The sequence below is a fragment of the Ranitomeya variabilis genome, chromosome 5 (genome assembly GCF_051348905.1).
Source record: "Ranitomeya variabilis isolate aRanVar5 chromosome 5, aRanVar5.hap1, whole genome shotgun sequence".
NCBI lineage: Eukaryota > Metazoa > Chordata > Amphibia > Anura > Dendrobatidae > Ranitomeya > Ranitomeya variabilis.
The window spans coordinates 419,787,784-419,797,503 of NC_135236.1; the positions used below are offsets into that span (position 1 = coordinate 419,787,784).

The following is a 9,720-nucleotide window of genomic DNA, read 5'->3' on the forward strand; positions in this document are numbered from 1 at the left end:
GCGGGCTAAGGTGGGATTTATTGTGTCCCTCTTGTCAGACAGGGCGTTGGAATGGGCTACGCCGCTGTGGGAGCGTGGCGATCATGTGGTGCAGAGTGCTCCGTTGTTTCTGAGCACTCTGAAACAGGTCTTCCTAGGACCTCAAGTCACCCATGATACGGCGCTCCAACTGCTGGCATTAACTCAGGGTGAGTCCTTGGTCAGCCAATTTGCCATCCGTTTCCGAACTTTAGCTTTAGAGCTGGAGTGGTCGGATAAAGCCCTTATCCCCATACTTTGGAGGGGGCTGGCTGATCAAGTTAAGGACGCTCTGGCCACTAGGGAGATTCCAGCCACACTGAAGGAGTTAATAACTGTCTCTACCTGTATTGACCTCCTTTTTTACGAGCGGAGGTTAGAGCGAGCCCAGTGTAGGCAGAGGTTTCGGCTGGCTCCCACCTTCGCCAGACCTCTGGAATCTCCGGTCCTGGTTCCTGAGTCACATGAGGCCAGGGAGGTGTCACGAGCGGATTCTAAGTCCCGGACCGCTTGGGCATCCAAGGTCTGTCATGTTTGCCAGCAGTCTGGACATCTTGCCACCAGATGTTCCCAGCGGTCGAGGAGACGTCAGCCTCTAGTGGTAGTCGGTGGAGGTACTCTAGATACGGCGACGTTTGCCTCAAATTTGTCCTTTAAGGGGACAATTATTATTGGCTCATCTTCCCACTCAGTAGAGCTCTGCGTGGATTCTGGGGCAGAGGGCAATTTCATGTCTTCCGCCTTTGCCCAACGTCACGCAATACCCCTGGTTATGCTAGTGCAACCAGTTACGGTACGAGTGGTGAATGGGTCAACACTGCCTTCACAGATAACTCACCAGACCATTCCTTTTACTCTGTCCATGTCGCCATCCCATCAGGAGACAATATCTCTGCTCGTCATACCTGAGGGTATTGATGAGGTCCTGTTGGGGATACCTTGGTTACGGTACCACTCTCCACATATCGAGTGGTCTTCAGGCAGAATTTTGGGATGGGATGAGTCTTGTGAGGGTAGGTGTCAAAGGGAGTGCGCCTTTCAGGTTGCTACTACAGAGGTACCCGCAGATCTATCCTCTCTCTCCCCAAACAATTCTGGTCTCATGCGGACGTGTTCTCCAAAAAGGCGGCGGAGACCCTTCCGCCTCACCGCCCCTATGACTGTCCTATTGATCTCTTGCCTGGTGCTGAGCCTCCCCGGGGTCGAGTTTATCCATTATCTCTCCCGGAGACGGAGGCTATGTCTCAGTACATCCAAGAAAATCTGGCAAGAGGGTTCATCAGGAAGTCAGTGTCGCCTGCTGGGGCTGGGTTCTTCTTTGTTCAAAAGAAGAATGGGGAACTGCGTCCATGTATAGACTACAGGGGTCTTAACGCCATCACCATTAAGAACAAATACCCAATACCCCTGATATCTGAGCTTTTTGATAGGCTACGGGGAGCAAGGGTATTTACAAAATTAGATCTGCGGGGTGCTTACAACCTGATTCGCATTCATGAGGGGGACGAATGGAAGATGGCTTTTAACACCAGGGATGGGCACTATGAGTATCTGGTGATGCCCTTCGGGCTCTGTAATGCCCCAGCCGTTTTCCAAGACTTTGTGAACGACATCTTCCGGGATATGCTCTCCACCTCGGTCGTAGTCTATCTGGATGATATTCTCATCTACTCTCCAGATATTCACTCCCATCAGAGAGATGTTCGCAAAGTCTTTGACCTCTTACGGGCAAACTCCCTCTACGACAAGTTAGAGAAGTGTGTGTTTGAGCAGGAGTCCTTGCCATTTCTTGGTTATATCATCTCTGCCCAGGGTTTGGCTATGGATCCTGCCAAGCTACAGGCTGTGATGGACTGGCAGGAACCCCATTCTCTTAAAGCGGTGCGCTTTATGGGGTTCATTAACTACTATCGACAGTTCATTCCACACTTCTCAACGTTGGTAGCTCCCTTGGTTGCCCTTACCAAGAAGGGAGCAAATCCCAAATTGTGGTCTGAGGAGGTCTCCAAGGCCTTTAATTCCATAAAGTCACACTTCGCTAGCGCTCCCATCCTACATCGCCCCGATGTAGACAAACCATTTATCATGGAGGTGGATGCCTCATCTGTTGGTGCTGGAGCAGTCCTCTTCCAAAAAGACGCTCAAGGTCGGAAGCATCCTTGCTTCTTCTTTTCAAAGACCTTCTCACCAGCAGAGAGGAATTATTCCATTGGGGACAGGGAGTTGCTGGCCATGAAGTTGGCCTTCTCGGAGTGGAGACATCTCTTGGAGGGAGCTCGTTTTCCTTTCCAAGTCTTCACAGACCATAAAAATTTGGTGTACCTAAAGACAGCCCAGCGGTTAAATTCTCGCCAGGCTAGATGGTCCTTGTTCTTCTCCCGGTTCCATTTCACCCTCCATTTTCTTTCTGGGGAGAAGAACATTTGTGCCGATGCTCTCTCTCGCTCTGTTGTGTCATCTGTGGAGGAGGAAGAGGTGCCTCGGCTTATTGTCCCCACTGAGAGCCTGAGAACCGTAGCTCCGGTTTCGCTAGAGTCTGTGCCTCCGGGCAAGACTTTTGTACCATCCAATTTGCGACCGGAAGTTCTCTCGTGGGCTCATTCGTCCAGGGTGGGTGGACATTTTGGGACAAAAAGGACATCTGAGCTGTTGGCGAGGACGTATTGGTGGCCACATATGGTCCGTGATGTCAGGGATTATATTCTGGCGTGTGTCTCCTGCGCAAAAAATAAGTCTCCTCGACAACGGCCAGCTGGGTTACTCTATCCATTGCCGGTGGCAGACAGGCCCTGGGAGATGGTCGGGATGGACTTTGTGGTGGTTTTGCCCAAGTCTCGGGGCTGTACCATCATTTGGGTTATCACCGATCACTTCTCCAAAATGGTGCATTTGGTGCCGCTTCCGCGGTTACCTTCGGCATGGGCCTTGGCAGCGTTGTTCATAAAGCACATCTTTCGCCTACACGGTATGCCAGATAAGATTGTCAGTGACCGGGGTCCCCAGTTTGCGTCTCGGTTCTGGAGAGAGCTTTGTCATCTTCTCAGCATTGAGTTAAATCTCTCTTCCGCATATCATCCCCAGACGAATGGATTGGTAGAGAGGGCCAATCAGACCTTGGTCACATATCTACGACATTTTGTCTCAGCCAGGCAGGATGACTGGGCATCCTTGCTACCATGGGCAGAGTTTGCGCTGAACAATGCGGTTGCCGACTCCACTGGACAAACCCCATTCCTCCTCAACTATGGTCAGCATCCGCGGGTACCTGTGCCTATGCCCGTGTCTTCTGCTGACTCCAGGGTGGCAGACTAGGCTGTGGAAGCATGGGATATTTGGGACCGCACTCAGGATGCCATTCAGGTCTCCAAGGAGAGAATGAGGTCCCCCGCCGATGCACATCGGCGCCCCACTCCGACTTTTGCTCCCGGCAACTTAGTGTGGCTTTCCGCCCGTAACATCAGGCTGCGAGTTGAGTCCACTAAGTTTGCACCTCGCTACTTGGGTCCTTTCACAGGTTAACCCTGTGGTCTATCGTTTAGCCCTTCCGCCACGCCTGGGTATCACCGACACCTTCCATGTGTCCCTCTTGAAACCTGTATACATGTCCCGGTTTTCCGAGTCATCTGCCGGGACATCGGGTTCGTCTACAGATGATTACGAGGTGAATGCTATTTTGGGGTGCAAGGTGGTTCGTGGCACAAAGTTTTATTTGGTGGACTGGAAAGGTTACGGTCCTGAGGATAGGTCCTGGGAGCCTGCTGAGCGCATTCGGGCTCTGCAGCTCATTGATGCCTTCGAGCGTAGCGAGGCCCAAGGGGGGGGCCCTAGGAGGGGGGTAATGTTAGGGGTCGAGTTCCCGTCTCTGCACAGGGGGAATCTCGGGCCATCTCCACTGCGGTCTCCCATTCTTCTCCTGCCGCAGTGGAGTCTGCTCAGCGGAGGCGTGAGTCCCAGCATCTTGCCCAGTCTGACTCTGTACAGAGAGTTGCTGCTGCTTTTCCTGCTTCTGCCATTGAAGTCAGTGCTGGGCAGCAGCGAGCAGACGCTTCTGGGACTAAGTCCTGCTTTTCTCGTTCTGAGCATGCCCAGAGTAAGATCTCTCAGTGGAGATCGAGGGTCACATGATCAGACACTGCAGCTAAGGTCCGGTAGGTGCTCACGCTCTGTGGCAGCCTCTCATTGGTCCTTCTTGGTAGGTCCTGTACATGCTGCAACTATTTAAGGCTCGCATGGCCACACGGCCATGCGCTAGTATTGCTTTCATTTATGTACTTTGCGCCAGTGTGGTCTTTTATGAGTGTGTTCAGGGACCCAGCTGAAATAAGCCCCTAGAATGCTGGCACCTCCGGCGAGGAGTTTGTATGCTTGTGTGTTCAGGGACCTGGCTGAAATAAGCCCCTAGAATGCTGGCACCTCCGGTGAGAGTTTCGTGTGCATGCAAGACCACTGACTGTTCTTGTTTAGACAGTTAGCCTGTGCCTCTGTGGTGTCTAATAGGGCGCAGTGCTTTGAGTTCACGGCTGCTCTGTGAAGTAACAGAGTTAGCTAACACCGCCATTTAGTTCCGCTATTTGCTAGCAGCAGGTTCTCCTGCACGGTGGACCCCGGGCTGCGAACGCATCTATTTTAATAAAATATATACATTCATTAGGTGCGTTCCGCTAGCCCTAACACCTTTCAGGTGCTTCATAAGAATTAAAACAAAGTAAAAACAAAAAATGAAAAATGTGTTATTTTTCACAAAAATGTTGCTTTAGCCCCAAATTTTTCATTTTCACAAGGGTAAAAGGAAAAATTGGCCAAGTTATTTGTTGTGCAATTTCTCCTGAGCCTAATGCCCCCTATTTGGGGGAAAACTACTGTTTGGCCACATGGTGGGGCACGGAAGGGAAGGCGCGCTATTTGAATTTTGGCTGGAATAGATTGCGAACACCATGTTGCATTTACCAAGCCCCAGAGGTACCAAAAGAGTAGAAACCCTCACAAAGGTCACCAGCTTGAAAACTACACCTGTCAAGGAATTTAAAAAGGCATGTGGTGACCATCTTGAACTTACAAGTGCTTCACAGAATTTTATAACATTGGGATATGAAATCCAAAAATGTAATTTTTTTCCACAAAAATGTTGCTTGAGCCCCAAATTTTTCATTTTGACAGGAGTAACAGGAGAAAATGGACTGCACAATTTGTTATTCAATTTCTCGTAAATACCATGATATCCCAAAAGTGGTCAGAAACTACTGTTATGGCACACATCAGAGCTTGCAAGGGAAGGAGCGCTATTTGAATTTTGATGCACATTTTTGACTAGACTATATTGCAGATGCCATGTTGCATTTGAAGAACCCCTGACATGCTAAAACAGCAGAAACCATTTTGTTAACTGCACCCCTGAATGAATTTACATGACTATTGTGAGCATTTTGAACCCACAGTTGCTTCAAAAAACTTCATAACATTGGGACGTGAAAATATGAACTCAATTTTTTCCACAAAAATGTTACTTTAGACCAGTGTTTCCCAAACTCCAGTCCTCACGGACCCCACAGGTCATGTTTTCAGGATTTCTTTAGTATTGCGCAAGTAGTGGAAGTATCATCAGGGCATCAGGAATTGTCTCACCTGTGCAACACTATGGAAATCCCGAAAACATGACCCGTGGGGTCCGTGAGGACTGGAGTTTGGGAAATACTGTTTTAGACCCAATTTTTTTTATTTTCCCAAGAGTAGTAGGAGAAAATGGACCACACAATTAGTTCTGCTATTTCACCTGAGTGCAATGATACCCCACGTGTGGTAGAAAATTACTGTTTTGGTGCACAGTAGGGTTCGTAAGGGACGGAGCACCATTTGAATCCAATGAAGAGCCCCTGACTTGCCAAAACAGACCCCCACAAGTAACCCAATTTTGGAAACTATACCCGTTAAAGAATTCATCTGAGGCTGGAATGAGCATCTTGAACCGTGAGAGTGAAAAATTACCATTTTTTCCATTAAAATGTTGTTTTAGCACAATTTTTTTTAATTTTCAAAAGGCTAATAGTTAAAAATGGACAGTTTAATTTGTTACACAATTTCTCCTGTGTTCGCAATATGTGGTTGAAAACTACTTTGAGGCACAGTGCAAGCTCAAAAGGGAAGGAGTGCTATTCTGGAGTTCAGATTTTGCTGGAATGTTTTGGAGGTGCTATGTCACATTGGCAGAATCCCTGAGGTTCCAGAACAGCAGAAATCCACCAGAAATTAACCCATTTTGCAAACTGCATCCCTCAGTGAATTCATCCAGGAGTGCAGCGAGCATATTGACACCAAAGGTGTGACAAAATGTTATACTATAGGGCAATTAAGAAAATTTGTTACATTTTTACTATTAAAATGTTATTTTAGACCCAGATTTCCAATTTTCAGAAAGGAAAATAGGTAAAAATTGCCCCATAATTAATTACACAATTCCTTCGGATCATGGCTATACCACATATATGGCTGTACAGTACAGTTTAGCCATACGGAGTGAAGGAGCACTATTTGACTTTTGGAGCACAGATTTTCCTAGAATAGATTGCAGACTCCATTTACAGAGCCCCCATGTGCCAGAACAGCAGAAACATATGACCTCATTTTGGAAATTACACCCCTTTGGGACTTCATGGTCAAGTGTAGTGATTATTTTGTTTCTGGAGTCACCCATGGAGTCAAATGCAGTGAATGTTGCAGAATGAAAATTGTATAATTACAGAAGTTTTTTTTTATCAAACTTTACTCCACTTCCTTGTTGGCTATATGATGAAAAACATTTTTTTCTAGTTTTTTTTATGGTGTCTACTGCTGGGTTTAAATACTGTTACAGCTTTATAGATCAGGTTATTCTGGACATTGGTTCGGAACTCCTTATCAGCTTGATCCTGCCACCACCATGTTGGACGGTGGGGGATGGTTTTCAGTGTCATCACAGTGCAGTCTTAGTTTTTCCCCACACATAGCGTTTTGCATTTAGCCAAATTATACTTTGGTCTCATCTGATCAGAGCACATTCTTCTACATGCTAGCAGCCTTCCATATATGGCTTTTTGCAGTTTGCAAATGGGACTTCTTATGGCTTGCTTTAAAAAAAATGACTGTCTTTTTGCCACTCTTCTATAAAGGCCAGATTTCTGGAATATACGACTAATAATTGTCCTATAGACAAGTTCTCTAACCTGAGCTGTGGATCTCTGTAGCTCTCCCAGAGTGACCATGAGCCACTTAGTTGCTTCTCTAATTAGTGCTCTTCTTGCTTGAGATGTCAGTTTAGGTGAACAGCCATTGGTTGGTAGACTTGCAATTATGCCATACTGCTTCCATTTTTGGATAAAGGATTGAGCAGTGCTCCGTAAGATGTTCAGAACTTGGGTCATAAAACTAACCCTGCTTTACTCTTCTCCACAACTTTACCACTGACCTGTCTGCTGCGTTCCTTGGTTTTCATAAAGCTATTTAATTGTCTGAGACCTCTAAAGCTTGACTTTTGGATATGGGATGGACCCCACTCCAGTGACGTCGCTACTATGAGGCGAGTGGCGCCCTCTGGCTCAGGCGGCAGTGCCATCCCTGAAGAGAGGGGGCGGCAGATTCTGTCGGTGTAGTAAATGGATTTGCGTCGGAGATGCACGTTCAGTTATTACACTACGCTATTGAGTCTAATCAGGGCTCCGTCCTGGATCTCCTCATCCAGCCCTCCCCAACTCACGTGAAATCATCACAGGTCCTGACGCTGAAGTCGCTCTTCTCCATGCATCTCCTCGGGTTGCTGATGGATGGCTGCTCTGTGCACACAGGACCTGTGATGAGGTCACAGGAGGGGAGGAGTCAGCGGTCACATGATCAGGGTCCTCGTGTAAGCAGGACTCTGCTGTGCTGATTGTCATGGTGCTGGATGAGGGGAAGTTGATGTGTGGGGTCAGGAGGGGTTTGCAGGGTGGATGTAGCAGAGCCATATGTGTACAAGGTATACGGAGCGGAGCCATGTGTGTACGGGTGTGTACGGTGCAGAGCCGGGTGTGTACGAGGTGTACGGAGCGGAGCCATGTGTGTATGATTTGTGCGAAGCAGATACGCATGTGTAATTGGTGTATGGAGCGGAGCCGTGTGTGTACTTGGGGTATGGAGCGGAGCCGTGTGTACACGAGGTGTATGGAGTGGAGCTGTGTGTACTTGGTGTATGGAGCAGAGCCATGTGTGTACGAGGTGTACGGAGCAGAGCCGTGTGTGTACGAGGTGTGTGGAGCGGAGCCGTGTGTGTACTTGGCATACAGAGCGGAGCCATGTGTGTACGAGGTGTATGGAGCGGAGCCGTGTGTGTACTTGGCGTACGGAGCGGAGCCGTGTGTGTACGAGGTGTATGGAGCGGAGCCGTGTGTGTACGAGGTGTACGGAGCAGAGCCGTGTGTGTACGAGGTGTACGGAGCAGAGCCGTGTGTGTACGAGGTGTATGGAGCGGAGCCGTGTGTGTACGAGGTGTACGGAGCAGAGCCGTGTGTGTACGAGGTGTGTGGAGCGGAGCCGTGTGTGTACTTGGCATACAGAGCGGAGCCATGTGTGTACGAGGTGTATGGAGCGGAGCCGTGTGTGTACTTGGCGTACGGAGCGGAGCCGTGTGTGTACGAGGTGTATGGAGCGGAGCCGTGTGTGTACGAGGTGTACGGAGCAGAGCCGTGTGTGTACGAGGTGTACGGAGCAGAGCCGTGTGTGTACGAGGTGTATGGAGCGGAGCCGTGTGTGTACGAGGTGTACGGAGCAGAGCCGTGTGTGTACGAGGTGTGTGGAGCGGAGCCGTGTGTGTACTTGGCGTACGGAGCGGAGCCATGTGTGTACGAGGTGTATGGAGCGGAGCCGTGTGTGTACTTGGCGTACGGAGCGGAGCCATGTGTGTACAAGGTGTATGGAGCGGAGCCGTGTGTGTACTTGGCGTACGGAGCGGAGCCGTGTGTGTACGAGGTGTATGGAGTGGAGCCGTGTGTGTACGAGGTGTACGGAGCAGAGCCATGTGTGTATGTGGTGTACGGTGCAGAGCCGGGTGTGTAGGAGGTGTACGGAGCGGAGCCATGTGTGTATGATTTGTGCGAAGCAGATACGCATGTGTAATTGGTGTATGGAGCGGAGCCGTGTGTGTACTTGGGGTATGGAGCGGAGCCGTGTGTACACGAGGTGTATGGAGTGGAGCTGTGTGTACTTGGTGTATGGAGCAGAGCCATGTGTGTACGAGGTGTACGGAGTGGAGCCATGTGTGTACGAGGTGTACGGAGCAGAGCCGTGTGTGTACGAGGTGTGTGGAGCGGAGCCGTGTGTGTACTTGGCATACAGAGCGGAGCCATGTGTGTACGAGGTGTATGGAGCGGAGCCGTGTGTGTACTTGGCGTACGGAGCGGAGCCGTGTGTGTACAAGGTGTATGGAGCGGAGCCGTGTGTGTACGAGGTGTACGGAGCAGAGCCGTGTGTGTACGAGGTGTACGGAGCAGAGCCGTGTGTGTACGAGGTGTACGGAGCAGAGCCGTGTGTGTACGAGGTGTACGGAGCAGAGCCGTGTGTGTACGAGGTGTATGGAGCGGAGCCGTGTGTGTACGAGGTGTACGGAGCAGAGCCGTGTGTGTACGAGGTGTGTGGAGCGGAGCCGTGTGTGTACTTGGCGTACGGAGCGGAGCCATGTGTGTACGAGGTGTATGGAGC

At 49.7% G+C, this 9,720-nt stretch overlaps 1 long non-coding RNA gene across 1 annotated transcript in view; it reads right to left on the minus strand.

Annotated features, from left to right (window-relative positions):
* Positions 1 to 7,958, minus strand: part of LOC143773703 (uncharacterized) — a 48,267-nt gene extending 40,309 nt beyond the window's left edge. Inside the window, exon 1 of the long non-coding RNA XR_013215317.1 lies at positions 7,745 to 7,958. This is a non-coding gene — a long non-coding RNA (uncharacterized LOC143773703). The remainder of the gene's footprint in view (positions 1 to 7,744) is intronic.
* Positions 7,959 to 9,720: the final 1,762 nt, after the last annotated feature.